Consider the following 15964-nt stretch of genomic DNA (forward strand, 5'->3'; position numbering starts at 1 on the left):
GGGATGAGTGCTCATCCTGGGATTGTTTGCTTGCCTGCGCAGACTTACTACGTACTACAGGCTTTCAAATGACATCTTGATGGTGCAGATTGGCTGAGCCATTTTGGAGCTTTTCAGCAAACAGCAGCTACATGCAGGACCTGATGTCCTGCAGATGTTGTTGAACTACAAACCCCATCATCCCTGATCAGTGTCCATGCTGGCTCATGTTTTCCATTTTTCTTTTCCAGCTGAAACCCAACATGCCATGCCCAGTCCACATTTAGCTGGGGTTGGGGGAGAAGGGATGGGAGAGGAAAGATGCTCCCTTAGGTTTTATTCTCCTGAACATTTTTTTATACTTCTGCAAACCTTAAGAGTTCCTCCAAGCTCTGCAAGGGGGAAAAAATAGCAGAGCAGGTTCAATCCTTGTTTGCGGCCTGTTGCGCTGAGGTTTATTTACAGCGTGGATATTTTTTAAAACACAGGAGAGCATTCCAAAACAGGACACCCCCTCCTGCAGCCTCAAGTGATATGGTCCATTCTACCACGCAGAACTCCACCATCTCATTCTACTAGGCGTTAGTCTGTCCCCATCCTTTGGCCAGTGGACCAGCAACTACAAAGAGTGTGTTTCCTCTTCCCTCCCTCAAAGACTTCTGCTTTGCATTTAATTTATTATTATTAATAATAATTTTTAAATATAATAATAATTTTTAAATTCTAACCTGCTACCATAATGTGGGGGGCGGGGAACCTTTGAACATAATGCAGCAAATTACAAAACAAAACAAGAGCCCCAGAGATAATAAAAGCTACTCTAAAACAAACCAGACTCATCGAACTGGAGGATGTGTTAGAGGCCATGTAGCCCGACCCACTGGTAGATGCAGAAAACCTAGAGCAGCCTTCTCCAACCTGATGCTCTCCAGATGTGCTGGACTACAAGTCTCATCAGTGGCTGGGAATGATGGAGGTCGTAATCCAACACATATGGAGGGCACAAGGTGTGGAGAAAGTGGATAGGGAGACATTTTTCCCCCTCTCTCATCATAGTAGAACCCAGTAAGGTCACCTCATGAAGCTGATTGATGGAAGATTTAGGACAGAATTTCCCACCCATGTTCCCCAGCAACTGGTGTACCAAGGCATACTGCCTCTGGTACTGGAGGTAGCACAGAGCCATTGGGACATTCAAGATGAAGCTGGACAACCATCTGTCAGGGATGCTCTGACTTGGATTCCTGCACTTAGCAGGGGGTTGGTCTTGATGGCCTTGCAGGTCCCTTCCAAGCCTACTATTCTACGATTCTATGATCCATTGATAGCCTTCTCTTCCATGAATTTGTCCAATCCCCCTTTAAAACTGTCTATATGGTGGCCATCACTGCATCTTGTGGTAGCGAATTCCATAGTCTAACTCTGTGTTGTGTGAAGAAGGACTTCCTTTTAAGGACTTCTTCACACAACACAGAGTTAAACTCTGTAATTCGCTACCACAAGATGTAGTGATGGCCACCAATTTGGTGCTGTCAATGGATACTAGTCCTGATGGCTCTATGCTACCTCCAGTATCCGAGGCAGTATGTCTATGTGCACCAGTTGCTGGGGAACATGGGAGGGAGGGTGCTGTTGCACTCATGTCCTGCTTGTGGGCTTCCTGGGGGCAACTGGTTAGCCACTGTGTGAACACCGCTGGACTAGAGGGACCCTTGGGATGATCCAGCAGGGCTTTTCTTATATCCCCCCTGAGTCTTCTTTTCTCCAGGCTAAACATACCCAGTTCCTTCGACCGTTCCTCATGGGACTTGCTTTCCAGATTTCTGACCATCTTTCTTGCCCTTCCTTGAACCTGTTCCAATTTGTTTATATCCTTCTTAAAAGTGCAGTGCCCAGAACTACACAAAAGCACAAGTGCTGAGCCTGGGCAAATGAAAAGGCCCTCTCCTGAGGCCAAAAGATAATCAAACTTGGCTGGTGCTGTAGTGGAGTCAGGTCAAAGCATGGGGCTTTTTGATTAACAGGGATGCTGACGTCACTTGCTGCTCCCCCTCAGAATTCACCACTCCCTCTGAGCTCAGCTGCAATACACACAGTAGTTTGGGGTAGGGGAATGGATTTCCCCAACAACAATATATTGTTCTCTATTGTCATGCAAAGTATTTTGGTGGTAGCTGGGTCCTGAATGCACAATTAAGGCCCATTAGCTTTACAAAAGACCTGCTCCTGGTGGAAGTGAAAACTGCTGTTGACATGGAGCAACACAGCTGCCTGCATTTTTGGACTTTCCTTGAGGGTATGGCTATGGAGACTGCCATGAACAGCACCTGCGATTCAAAATTTACCACTACACCACTGGACTCAGCTCTGGTGAGCCACCTTGGGGACAGAATTCCAGAGTCGAGGTGCCAAAACTAAGAAGGCCCTATGGAGGATCGTAACAGCCAGGCAGGCTCATGGGGCTGGAGGTGGCCTTCCAAGTAGCCTGGCCTCAAGCCACTTAGGGCTTAAAATGTTGGAACCAGCATCTTGAACTGGACTTGGAAATGGACCTGGAGCCAACCCAGCTCCATATGCCTGGTCCCTGTCAAGTGTATAGTTTATTTAGTATTTCAGCCTCATATTTAAGAATTTGCCTATTTGACCAATAATTCCATGCTCGTGAGTGAGCTGTCTGGCCAGGAAGAATGGATTACGCTGTCCTTTATCTGCCAGCCCATTTGGTAGAATGCAAGTCTTTTTAACTGACTAGCTAAGGGTGCAACCCTACGCAGATAGGCTGCCACCTCTGAACTTGGAGGTGACCGCCTATCCAATGCAGGGCAGGAGAAGCACGGAGGGGATCATCCCCTCTGCACTTCAGCTGCCTTGCATTTGCGGCTGTCTAGACGCAGGAGGGTGGAGAAGGGGAGGAAGCTGCCGTACGACACATTGGATGTGTCGTACAGGCATTTCCGCCTCCCCACCCTGGAACACCCTCTGGGAATGTCCCATTTCGGCCGCTCCATGCTCCTCTTGCGAGTGCCGAGCATGGGGCTTTTCCCTACTGCCTCTGAGGCTGCGCGGAAGGGGGGAGGTCAATTCTCCAGGAACTGACCTTGGAGCACAGGCTCTGAGTCAGTTCCCGGAAAACCAGATATCCTATGGCCGTCTAGCCTCTGTCTAGCAGCCATAGGATTGCTCCCTAAGAGGCTAGTAACCTGTGTTTCCATGCTGGCACTGGACGACAAGGCTTCCTCTTCTCCATGGTCAGCATGGAAATGCAGACAACTAGTCTCTTAGCTGGCTAGTTAAAAAATACTGCAAGTTAGTAACTTAGTAACTAGCTGGCTAGTAAAAAATATTGCAGGATAGTAAGTAAATGGGCTTACTTACATTTATACCCTGCTTTTCTACTGAAATACAACCCATAGCAGCTTACAATAAAAAATGATACAATATAACAAAGAAAGAGAGTAAAATCATATTCATTAAAACAATAGAACATCGATAGATATGACAACATGAGACAGTGATATAAGAACTTCAGCAAAAATCAGCATAAAACAGCAGGTTGCCAATTTTAAAAGTGTGAATAAAGATGCCTTTACCATCCATAGACAGACAGAATGAAAGGAGCCCTGGTGAATATTAATTAGGAGGGAGTTCCGCAGTCATGGTGCGACCACTGAAAAGGCCCTGTCTCTTTTACCAGCCCACCTAATTTCGGATATGGACAGAATACAAAGCAGGGCCTTCCAAGCCAATCTTAATTGCTGGACAGTTTCATATGGGAGCAGGCGGTTCCTGCCCAGGCCATTTAAGGGCTTAATCCTATGCATGTTTTGACTTTTGCATAGGATTGGGCCCTAAACTGCCAATACCAGCACTTTCAATCAAGCTCAGAAACGGATGGGCAACCAGACAGATGGATGCATATGACTCTAATCTTCGAGTGACAGATAGTCTGGCAGAACTGTTTTGCACCAATTGAAGTTTCTGGATTGTTTTTAAAGGCATCCCCAGGGGGCATGGATAGTTGACACCAAAGTCCCTCTTAGATGCATGTAAAATGCATGTTAATACCTCACCTTTTCACTCTGGCCTTTTCAAACTGATTCACCACCACGACCCCTCAAAGAATCGACCCCTCAAAGAATCGTAGAGTTGGAAGGGACCTCAAAGAGTCATCTATTCCAGCCCCAACTACACCATATACTAGGCCACCATATACTACACCAATACTACACCACCCCTGTGAGGTGGTTGTCAAACTTCCACTTAAAAACCTCTAATGAAGGTGAGTCCACCACCGGCCGGGCAGCTTGTTCCACTGTCAAACAGCTCCTACCGTCAGGAAGCTCTTCCTAAATTTTCATAGCCTAAAATCCCCTCGCTTCAAACTCGAACCCGTGAGTTCGGGTCCCACCCCCTGGGAGCAACAGATAACACATTGGCTCCATCATCCACATGACATACTCTTCCCCTCCCCTCACTCAAGACTAGCGCTTTTCAAAGTTGTATAGCTCCCCACATCTTCTTCTGGATCTAGGGGGCACTGTGCCTGCCGGGCCAGTTTGAGCCTCACCGTCACACCCGCCCCCCTCAGAGCAAACGGAGAGTGTGCCCTAGACACACCCAACCTCCCACCCCCACAGATGTGCGGCTGCGGGGGGATCAGCGGCCACAGCAGGCTGTTTGTTTGTTTCTTCCTTTCAGGGACGCTCATCCGCCATTACTGATCTTCTGGTGGAGCTCAGCTTGCAGAGGTTAGTCCGAAACACAGTCCGAAAGCGGCCGAGAGAGGCCCTACCCCACGGGGGGCTTAGAATCTGGGTCTTTATTCCGTTGCAGGGACTGCTGCTAGATCCTGTTGGAGCAGCAGAAAGAAGGATAACAATGATGGTGATGGTGATGATAAAGATGATGATGGTATACACTAGCCAACACATCCATACCATTTGGAAATCGAGGCGTAAGAACCAAGTGCCCGCAACCTACTCCTCTCCCCTGTCATTGCAACGCTTAAGTTTCTCCTAGGACCCAGTTCCCTGCCTCCAGCAATGGGTTCCTCGTTCCTCTTGCTTCTCTCCCCCAACCCAACACTTTGTATCTTATATCTCCCCCACCCTCCTTTTAAAAAAAAAAATCCCCTTCCCTGCTCGCTGGCTTGAACTCACCCGCGCCGTGCAGCCTTTGTGTCTGCCGCAGCCCTCCGATTGCTTCCAGGCTGGGAAGCGAGAAGCGAGAGGCCGTTTCTCATGTCAGACCAGAGGCAGGAGGCGGGACGGGAAGGGAAGGGAAGGGAAGGGAAAGGGGAGCCTTCCCCGCGCCCGCCCTCCTCTCTTGGCAGCTCTGGCCTCAAATTTCCACAGGCCTTTCTAGGAACCAGCGCTTTGTACAGTTAACTCCTTGAGCTGCTCAAAAGGGTGTAAGGGGGGGGGGGTCGGAATTGCAACAATAAAGGGGGAGGAACAGCGCCGAGGGATTTGTTTTATTTATTTATTTCGAGTCCAGATCAAACTTTGCTCTGCCAAAACGTGGCCACCGCCACAGCGTTGTCATTCGCTTGCTGTAGATCGTCAGCAGTACAAGGCTCCGGCAGTAATCGACACACCTTCAGATGCACTGGGTCTTGGGTTTCTCCACATTCACATAGGCTAGTAGTAGCCTAGCCAGGGTGCAGGCAGTGGGGTGGGTGGGGTTGGTTTTGGGGGGCCAAAGTCCAGTGGAACCCCTGTAAATGACCACCCAGGGGGCTGCGGGTGATGAGGCCCTCAAAAGCCAGCCAATATAACGGCGCATGATTAGAAAAGGCATTGGAAAAAAAGCTGCCAATATCGTACTGCCCTTGTTACAAAGCTATGGTGCGGCGCCACTCAGGAGACTGTGCGCAGTTCTGGTCAAAGGATATTGTAGAGTTGGGGAAAGTGCAGAAAGGGGGCAGACCCCAGTGATCAAGGGGCTGGAGCAACTCCCCTATGAGGAAAGGTTAACAACGCTCGGGGCTGTTTGGCTTAGAGGAAAGGTGAGTGAGGGGAGATATGTCAGAGGGGTACAAAATTATGCATGGTGTGGAGAAAGCGGAGAAGGAGGCATTTTCTCCCTCTCGTAATATTAGAACCTAGTGGGGGGGGGGGCATCCCATGAAGCTGAGTGGTGGGAGATTCCGGACGGACAAAAGGAAGGACATCTTCACACAGTGCCGAGTTAAGCTATGGAAATCACTTAGACAAGATGAAGTGATGGCCACCACTTTGGATGGCTTTGAAAAGGAACTGGGCAAATTCATGGAGGGCAAGGCTATCAATGGCTCTAGTATCAGAGACAATGTGCCTATGTACACCAGTTGCTGGGGAACATGGACAGGAGGGTGCTATTGCACTCATATCCTGTTTGTGGGCTTCCCTTGGGCAGCTGGTTGGCCACTGTGTGGACAGAATACTGGACTAGATGGACCCTTGGTCTGATCCAGCGTGGTTCTTCTCATGCTCTTATGTGCTATGAGTTAAGAGAGTTTAAAATGTAAATCTGCACATGCTCAGAGCATTTTTATTTTAAATCAGGGTGGGCAAACAGTTTTATTGTTGTTTTCCTAATGTATCAAGAATGCAGAGCTATTGGTAAAACATGGAATGGCAATTGTGGGAGTAGGGGGAGAAGAGAAATGTTAGTTGTGTGCTTCACCACTGAAGTACTAGCACATGGCTGTATAAAGAGGCCCTCCATAAGATCGCTAAGTCCAGGGTCTAAAACGGGTGCAGAACCTCTTTCAACCCAAGGGCCAAATTCCCTTTTGGAGAAGCTCTTGGGGGCCACATTCCAGGGATGGGCAGAGCTGAAGGCAAAAGGGGCGGAGCCAAAAGTACCAGCACATTTTAGCTTAAAGCTGCTACTGCCAGTAATCTAGCCTTAGGGAAGGCATTTCAATCTATTAGAAGGGGGGGGGAGTGCACACCAGCCAGGAAAGCACCAGAAGACCGTTGTTCAGGGTAAGGGGCCAGGGGAAGCAGGCGTGGCCATCTGAGGACCGCAGCTACACCATTGGGTACAGCCCCCCCCCCCCCAGCTGGTAAAGAAAAATGAAAAAAGAATCACAGAGGAGGGAAAGGTTGGTGGGGAGAGGTTGCTGGGAGGCAACAGTTATTACCATTCGTGTGTGTCACCGCCAAATACACGGTTTGCCTGATTTCTTATCTATCTATCTATCTATCTATCTATTTTGTGCCTCATCTTTCCACCAAAAAGGTGGTGAATGATAACATCCAGATTGAAAACAGAATCTTAATCGAACCATATCATAAAAACAAATCAATTCAAAATGCGATCATAAAAGAAATAGACAGCACCCAACTAATTAAGGAAACCCTTCAGCAACAGACCACATGCCAAAGACCTCCCTGAATAAAAAACATCTTTGCCAGCTGGCGGAAGGACAAAAGAGAGGGAGCCAAGTGTCTCCTTGTATCGGTGGCGATACAAGGAGACACACAAAACAGGCCCTGGTTCTGAAGCCCACCAGATCCAACAGGGCCAAAATAAGAGAGAAGAAAACAAATGCTCACTTATGCCAAGATCTCATTGAGGTGGCAAAAGGGGGATTGCAAATGGGGGCTTGCACACAACTGAATGCTCTGCTCAGATTACAAAAGGAAAGGGGGCTCACACATGACTGAATGCTCTGCTCCATACCCCTGCCCCCAGTCCCTGCACACAGACAACTAGCATGTCAGGAAGAAGGGCAGGCTGGAATCCAAGAGTTCAGAGTCAAAAAGAATCACAAGTTTGGAAGGGGCTATGAGGGGCAATACTTTGAGGCAGTATTTGTCAGAGAAATAAGACCCTACACAACACACACACACACACACACACACACACTAATCCAGACAGATGGTGAAGCACAAATAATTTCACAACACAGAAAACCATTTTTCCCAGTGTCCCATTGTACAGTTTAATAATAGACCATATGTGACATTACACATAGAGTGCTTCCAGACGGAGGGCTCCTAGCCCTTCCAATCCAAAGGTGTTGTGTAGCTCTTCTGCCTTTCCCTTCTTAACACATTTTTTATCGTAAGAAAAAGTTGGAAGAAGCAGTAGGAAAACACAGGAGAGTTACAAGTGGAAGATGACAACGACCCTTAAAATTCTGTGAAGGAGGCAGGGCAATTTCACAATAAAACCTTCTTCTCAAAGCACCCATAGATGTTGTTGTTAGCTAGCTAGCACAGGTCTACAAGGGCACAACAAAGACTCTGCAATCCTTACACACCGGAATAAACCTACATTCCATTCTCTAGAACTTTTCCTACGGCGTGGATTGATCTACATTTTACTCCGTTTGAACCAGTGGTGGATGTAAGGAACAAGCTTGGGACTGCACATTACTGTCAAGAACAAATCCTGCCAGATGAATCTGATCTCATTCTTTGATCAGGTAACCTCCCTCGTGGACTGTGGGAATGCTGTGGAAATAATACATCTCAACTTCAGCAAAGCTTTCAACAAAGTGCCCCATGATATCCTGATTAGCAAACTAGCTCAAGGTGGGCTAGATGAAACAACGATCAGGTGGATCCACAGGTGGCTACAGAATCGGACTCAAACAATGCTTATCAATGGGATCTTCTCAAACTGGGGAGAGGTAATGAGTGGGGTACCGCAGGGCTCAGTCCTGGGCCCAGTGCTCTTCAACATTTTTATTAATGACTTGGAGGAGGAGATGCAGGGAATGCTGATCAAATTTGCAGATGACACAAAATTGGGCGGGATAGCTAATACCTTGGAAGACAGAAACAAAATTCAAAGTGATCTTGATAGATTGGAGCGCTGGGCAGAAAACAACAGAATGAAATTTAATAGCGATAAATGCCAAGTTCTGCACCTAGGAAAAAGAAACCAAACAGTTACAAGACGGGCGATACTTGGCTCAACAACACTACAAGCGAGAAGGATCTTGGAATTGTTGTAGATCACAAGCTGAAGATGTGCCAACAATGTGATGTGGCTGCAAAAAAGGCAAATGCCATTTTGGGCTGCATTCATAGAAGCATTGCTTCCAAATCCTGGGAAGTACTAGTTCCCCTCTACTCAGCACTGGTTAGGCCGCATCTGGAGTACTATGTCCAGTTCTGGGCACCACACTTTAAGAAGGATGCAGACAAGCTGGAGAGGGTTCAGAGGAGGGCAACAAAGATGACCAGGTGACTGGAATCAGAGCCCTATGATGGGAGACTGAAAGAACTGGGCATGTTTAGCCTTGAGAAGAGAAGACTGAGGGGAGATAGGATAGCGCTCTTCAAGTACTTGAAAGGCTGTCACAGAGAGGAAGGCCAGGATCTCTTCTCGATCATCCCAGAGTGCAGGACACGGAATAATGGGCTCAAGTTACAGGAAGCCAGATTCCTGCTGAACATCAGGAGAAACGTCCTGACTGTTAGAGCAATACAACAATGGAACCCATTCCCTAGGGAGGTGGTGGGCTCTCCCACACTGGAGGCATTCAAGATGAGGCTGGACAGCCATCTGTCAGGGATGCTCTGACTTAGATTCCTGCACTGAGCAGGGGGTTGGACTCGATGGTCTTATAGGCCCCTTCCAACACTACTATTCTATGATTCTATGATAAGTCAGGGTTCCAAGTGATTGGGGCAGGGTGGGGGTGGGGAGGCACTCTCTGTCAGCAAAACAGCGTCACAGAGGCAATCTGTAGGCAAGAAGCAGGTATATGCTGTATAACTTGTATTTTTACTTCCATTAGGGAGCAATCCTATGGCCGCTAGTCAGCGGCTAGATGGCCATAGGATATGTCAGTTTCTGGGAACTGACCTTGGAGCCCGCACTCCAAGGTCAGTTCCGGGAGAACCAACCTTCCCCTCCTCCCACGCTCGGAAGAGGAGCACAGAGCGGTGAAAACAGGGAGTTCCAGGGCAGGTATGACACATCCAATGTGTCGTCCAGCAGCAGCTTCCTCTGCTCCACCTTCCAGCAGCTAGACAGCCGAAATTGGCTGTCTAGCTGCAAATGCAGAGCGGCTGAAGCGTGGAGGGGATGATCCCATCCGTGCTTCTCCTGCCCTGCATTGGATAGGCGGTCGCCTCCGAGTTTGGAGACAGCCGCCTATCCCCATAGGGTTGTGCCCTGAGATACTGAGCTCCTACTCAGGCCATTTTACTGGAGATGTTCCCTAAGCATACCAGTTATAGGATAAGATTTATAATGAGTGAATGCCTTTGTTTCTTTAATTATTTTGATTTCTCATTATGTATGTCCTTCATTTTGTTGCTTCTATTTTGTTGACTTTATTTCAAAATAAAATAAAATAAAATAAAATTTCATGAGTAAAAAAAAAGCAACCCATAATTTCCTCCCACTCAGTTTCCTCTTCTGACTCCCCCTTGATATGGGGTTGCACGTAGGGTGGCCAATTATAAATCACCCCCAAAAACAAACAAAAAAGAGGACAAAAGAGACACACATTTGCATCAAATTTGCATATGCTAGTTTATACGCACAGATGCAAATTTAGAAAGAACTGTAGGAATTTAAACAGAAATACAGACCTTCTCACCATAGTGCAGAAGGCTGTGACCAGGTGACCTGTGTGCCTGCTTGCTCAGTGTGTTGTCCAGGTGCTACATGTTGATGGGCAAAAGTTGTTATGGGTCTTTATCTTTAAGCCAGGATTGGATCGGACAGCCCTTCAAATAGAGGTCACCTTCAAAGAGAGAATGATCCTCTGACAGCCCTTCAGATAGAGGACTGTCCTCTGTAAAAGAGGACACATGGCCATCCTGGGTTTGGGGAAGCATCCCTTTATACTCCATGTTAATTCATAGGGACATCAGAAGAGTCTTGCTGTATCAGACCAAAGGCCCCCCCAATCCAGCATCCTGTTCCCACAGTGGCCGACCAGGTGCCCCCAATGAGAAGCCCACAAGCAGGACATGAGGGCAACAGCATCCCCTGCTCATGTTCCCCAGCAACCCCCTTGCTCATGTTCCCCAGTACCACCTCCTCATCCAAAACCACTACCCCCAGGTTCCACATTCACAGCACTTGTGCAGACTGAAACAACCCATTCACCATTCACTTGAGCATGCGCTTGACTTGAGCACATGCTCAAGTCAAGATGATGCAAAAGTGCAGTCGGAAAAATCCAATCCTTGACATCATTTACAACGCAATTCTATACATGTCTACTCAGAAGTAAATTCTACTGAATTCAATGGGGGTTACTCCCAGGTAAGTCGGTTCAATCCTATCCTGATTTACGTGGAAGTAAATCTGCAATCCTATACCCAATTCCCAGGAAGTAAGCCCCATTGAACTCAGAGGGAAGGGGCGAGCGCCTTTGCAAATCTGACTTTCAATCCATTGGATCCAAGGGTTACTGCCCTGAGCATGCACAGAGTGCCCTCTGCCTCTCTGAAAACAAACAGAGCTGGATCACTCCTACTTAGAGAAGCAGAACAAGACAGGCAGATGAGAGGCAGAAACACAACATGTACCATGTCTCTGCCCCCTGATCCTGCCATCATCGAGTCGCCAGGCTACATCTACTCCACTCAACATACTCTTTGCTCAGCATCGCAGGTCCCAATCTGCATTTCCTCACAGACTGATATGCAGCAGACATCTATGTGAGACAGTCATACTGCCTACCTAAGATGCAGAACCTCTTTCAGCCCGAGAGCCAAATTCCATTTCAGAGAAGCTCTCGGGGGCCACATTCCAGTGGTGGGCGAAGCCAAAGGGAAACAGGGCAGGACCAAAATACAAAAAAGAGCAGCATATTTTCACTTAAAGTTCTTAGTGCCAGTAACAAAGACTTAGAGGAAGCATTCCAACCTTTTAGAATGGCAGAAAAAATTAAAAAAATCCAGGAAACCATGAAACGATTGGGGTAAGGGGAATGAGGTGGGGCCATCTGGGAAATAACAGAGGGCAGACTGGGACCTACTTCCTGGAAAATTCTGTCAAGGGAAGCCTGCCCTTCCCTGTCGTGGGTTGCTTCTCATTGCCTGGTAAAAATGTGGCTTTTGGAAGTGGCCAGTAGCGTTCCTGTTTTCCTTTGTTGCCTTTTTACTGACCGACTGTGTTTTGTTGGCATATTTTTTACTTCCTGATTTGTTTTGGTTGTTAAGTTGGGGCTTGTTTTTTTTTTTGCAGCTTTTATTGCTTTATGATGGATTACTTTAATCCGTTTATTCACTGTTGCTGGCTGCTTTGCTTTGTTTTGCAAGAAAAGCAGGACACAAAACCTTTAAATGAGATAAATAAAATCTAGCTTTCTCGCCCGTCGTGTGCACCTCTTAAAGTCGCAGGATCTCTGCCAGGAAGAAAAGCGGCAAAGCAACCGCAAGGCTCTTACTAATGCTTCAATCCTTTATAGCATCCCTATAACCCTGGAGAGGGTGCAAAGCATTTCACATACATATATATCCCACCTTATCCTCCGAGGAGTTGGAGGAATCTCTGCCCCCCGCCCCCCGCCCGTTTTATCCTCACAACAAGGTTTGACTGAAAGACAGTGACTCATCCAAGGTCACCCACTGAGTTTCGGGGCTGAGTGGGAATTTGAACTTGGGATTCCCCAGTCCTAGTCCCAGGGCTGGACCTACCAAAACTTCCTGACTGTTAGAGCAATATGACAATGGAGCCAATGACCTAGGGAGGTGGTGGGCTCTCCCACACTGGAGGCCTTCAAGAGGTGGCTGGACAGCCACCTGTCAGGGATGCTCTGACTTGGATTCCTGCATTGAGCAGGGGGTTGGACTCAATGGCCTTGTAGGCCCCTTCCAACCCTACCATTCTATGATTCTATGATAAGGCAGAGTGTGGCAGCCACCTCAGGCAGCAGTGATGGCGGCGGCAGGGGGGGGCACGGCAGCAGGGAGAGGCGGTGAGATGCTGCGTGTGTTATGCGGCCTGCCCACAACTAGCCTTCTGCCATCAGCTCCAGTGGAGGATGTAGTCCTGTTTCCGTTATGGAAGTACGATCCAGCTGCCAGTCCAGATGGCTTCTGTACATGGAATTTAGGGTGGGAGAGGGGCCCCCACCATCTTGTCCTTTCACTCAGGCAGCAAAATGAATTGGGCCGACCCTGCCTGGTCCTACACCTGCTTAGTGTGTGAAGGATGGCCACCACCCTAGTAAGCTGGCCGAGTCTGTTTGCAGCGCTTGCATTTTATACGGTTGCCCCTGATGAAGGAGCCTCAGTCTCTGAAACATATTGGGCTTAAATAAACAAATTTCACTCCGGCACCTCTGAGGACTTGTTCTCTTGTTGCTTTCCGTCCAACAGTTTAACCACTACGCCACACTGCCTCTCCTAGCCACCGGAGCCACTATCAGTGCCGGCAGCGAGTTTGGGAGGGCTCTGGGGCAAGACACCCTCCATAGCCCCAACCCTCAATGACTCTACCTTCTCACCGCCATTGCCAACCGCTGCTCTCCTTCCTCACCCTCTTCCCCGTCTTTGCTACCACTTGCTTGCTTGACAAGCAGAGATCCAGGGAGCAAGCAGCCCGTGGCGTCTCCAGCTCCTCCTCCTCACCACCACTGTCATCTGAGCCAGAGAGAGAGGCAGGGGAACAAGCAGGTTGCAAGGGTGAGGAGGAGGAGCGACTCCAGGGGGCTCTTGTCAGTGGGCGCTCAGCAGGTGCCCAACTATGCCTACCTTTGACACCAGCTGTGAGGACTGTGATGGCATGCAGCTTTATTCTTTTTTTCCTTTGGAAAATAGAGAGCTGCCTTATATCAGGGGTGTTTCCAGACAGCTGGGAGCGCTAATAAATCATTGTTCTTCTACTGTAGCCAACAACTAGAATTGTAACTGACTGTCCACACTGTCGGGGCAAATTGCCCATTTTCTGTGTGTATATCCCACTATGTCCTGTCTGCCCCAGTGCCCTTAACACTACACTTCCATCTCTTTTAAGGAGGGTGTTTTTGATGTGGACAGTGGCTTAACGGTGGCTGAACCTATCACAGCTCAGTATAGAATCATAGAATAGTAGGGTTGGAAGGGGCCTACAAGGCCATCGAGTCCAACCTCCTGCTCAATGCAGGAATCCAAGTCCGAGCATCCCTGACAAATGGCTGTCCAGCATCGTCTTGAAGGCCTCCAGTGTGGGAGAGCCCACCACCTCCCCAGGTAATTGGTTCCATTGTCGTATTGCTCTTACAGTCAGGACGTTTTTCCTGATGTTCAGCCGGAATCTGGCTTCCTGTAACTTGAGCCCATTATTCCGTGTCCTGCACGCTGGGATGATCAAGAAGAGATCCTGGCCTTCCTCTCTGTGACCACCTTTCAAGTACTTGAAGAGCACTATCCTATCTCCCCTCAGTCTTCTCTTCTCAAGGCTAAACATGGCCAGTTCTTTCAGTTTCTCTTCATAGGGCTTTGTTTCCAGTCCCCTGATCATCTTTGTTGCCCTCCTCTGAACCCTCTCCAGTTTGTCTGCATCCTTCTTAAAGTGTGGTGCCCAGAACTGGACACAGTACTCCAGATGCGGACTAACCAGTGCTGAGTAGAGGGCAACTAGTACTTCCCGGGATTTGGAAGCTATGCTTCTATTAATGCAGCCCAAAATAGCATTTGCCTTTTTTGCAGCCACATCACATTGTTTTGCAGCCACATCACATCACAGTACACATTCACTACAACCTTTGCAGTGGGTGCCATTTTTATCATCCGTTTATTTTTTCATGGATTTTTAAGTAGCATTTTAGTGCTAATAATTTTAACATTATTCCAGTTTTATGTCGAAGGGGGAAATACCACTTAAATGAAACAGTTTTATAGCACTATAACCCTATAATATATATTTAAAATGATGGGGGACAAAACTTTCCAGTCACCACCATTTTGGCAAGGCAGTTAGTGATGGTGACTGGAATGGCATATTCTGTCTGTCTGTCTGTCTGTCTGTCTGTCTATCTATCTATCTAGTATTGTGGGGATATAGTGCTACAGCCCTATAATGCTAATTAAAAATAAATATTAATTAGCATTATAGGGGCATAGCACTATAGCTATATAATACTTTTTCTTTAAAAGCATCATTATAACACAGGAGGATTACTAATGGATGATGCTGTCATGTGGACCTCCCATAAAATGTGAGTGAATGAACTGTGGCAATTCCACCATAACGCCTAGGGATGTTGGAGAAATCCGCCACAGACTCAAATGAGGCCGTATTCCAAAGAATCTGACCTCTGGAGTCCGCGGTGGACAGGCTGCACTTAACTCCGGGTCCGGAGGAGTTCCCTCGGGGTGGCTCTCCAGCTTCCTAAAAACATGATACACCAGTGGAGGCTGCCATTAGCTTATCATGGGAAACTTACAGCTGTAAAGGGCGTATTATACACAATATGCAGCTGTAAAGCACTTACTTTTACCTAAATACAGCCGTAAACAGCTGCAATTTTGGTAAAAATAAGTGCTTTACGGCCGCATATGCAGTACAATACGCCATTTACGGCTGTAATTTTCCCGTGAGAGGCTAATGGCAGCCGCCATTCGCGTATCATATTTTCTAGGAAGCCGGAGAGCCGCTCTGCCAACTCTGGTGGATGTGGCAGGGCTCCAGAAGACTCTGTGGGGCCCCAAACGGCTCAAATTGCCCCAAATTTGCTCCAGCAGCGGAAGCCCTCCCCCCAGACCAGACAGTGGGAGGTTCATACATCCCTAACAAAGCCTCATCTGGAAGCTGATCCGGTCAGATGATTTGCCCGCATGGCCTAGTCTTGTCTAAACTGACTGGCAGCAGCTACCTAGGCAGTGCCGGCTGTAGGTTTTGAAGGGCCCTTGGCAATACCCCCTCAATGGGCCCCTCCCTCAGTGAGGCTACCTTCTCGCTAGCTGCTCTTCCTCCTCCTCCTCATTGCCCCCACTTGGTTGCTTGACAGGCAGAGAGCCAGGGAGCAAGGAGGCCGTGGCGTCTGCTACTGCTCCTTCTCACCTCCATGGAGATCAAGAGGCAGGGGAACAAG

At 48.1% G+C, this 15964-nt stretch overlaps 1 protein-coding gene across 3 annotated transcripts in view; it reads right to left on the reverse strand.

The window, feature by feature from the left end:
* LOC146355776 (uncharacterized) overlaps nucleotides 1-15964 on the reverse strand; it is a 52973-nt gene that overhangs the window by 21228 nt on the left and 15781 nt on the right. Inside the window, exon 1 of one of the 3 annotated variants that reach the window (XM_084830786.1) lies at nucleotides 5139-5235. The exons of the other annotated variants lie outside the window; for them this stretch is intronic. The gene's annotated coding sequence lies outside the window, so the exon portion shown is untranslated. Of the gene's footprint in view, nucleotides 1-5138; nucleotides 5236-15964 lie in introns of those variants that run through there. 3 annotated transcript variants of the gene reach the window in all.

Source organism: Heloderma suspectum, chromosome 2 (genome assembly GCF_057233095.1).
Source record: "Heloderma suspectum isolate Gila_16-S chromosome 2, 16-S_ref, whole genome shotgun sequence".
NCBI classification, from domain to species: Eukaryota; Metazoa; Chordata; class Lepidosauria; order Squamata; family Helodermatidae; genus Heloderma; species Heloderma suspectum.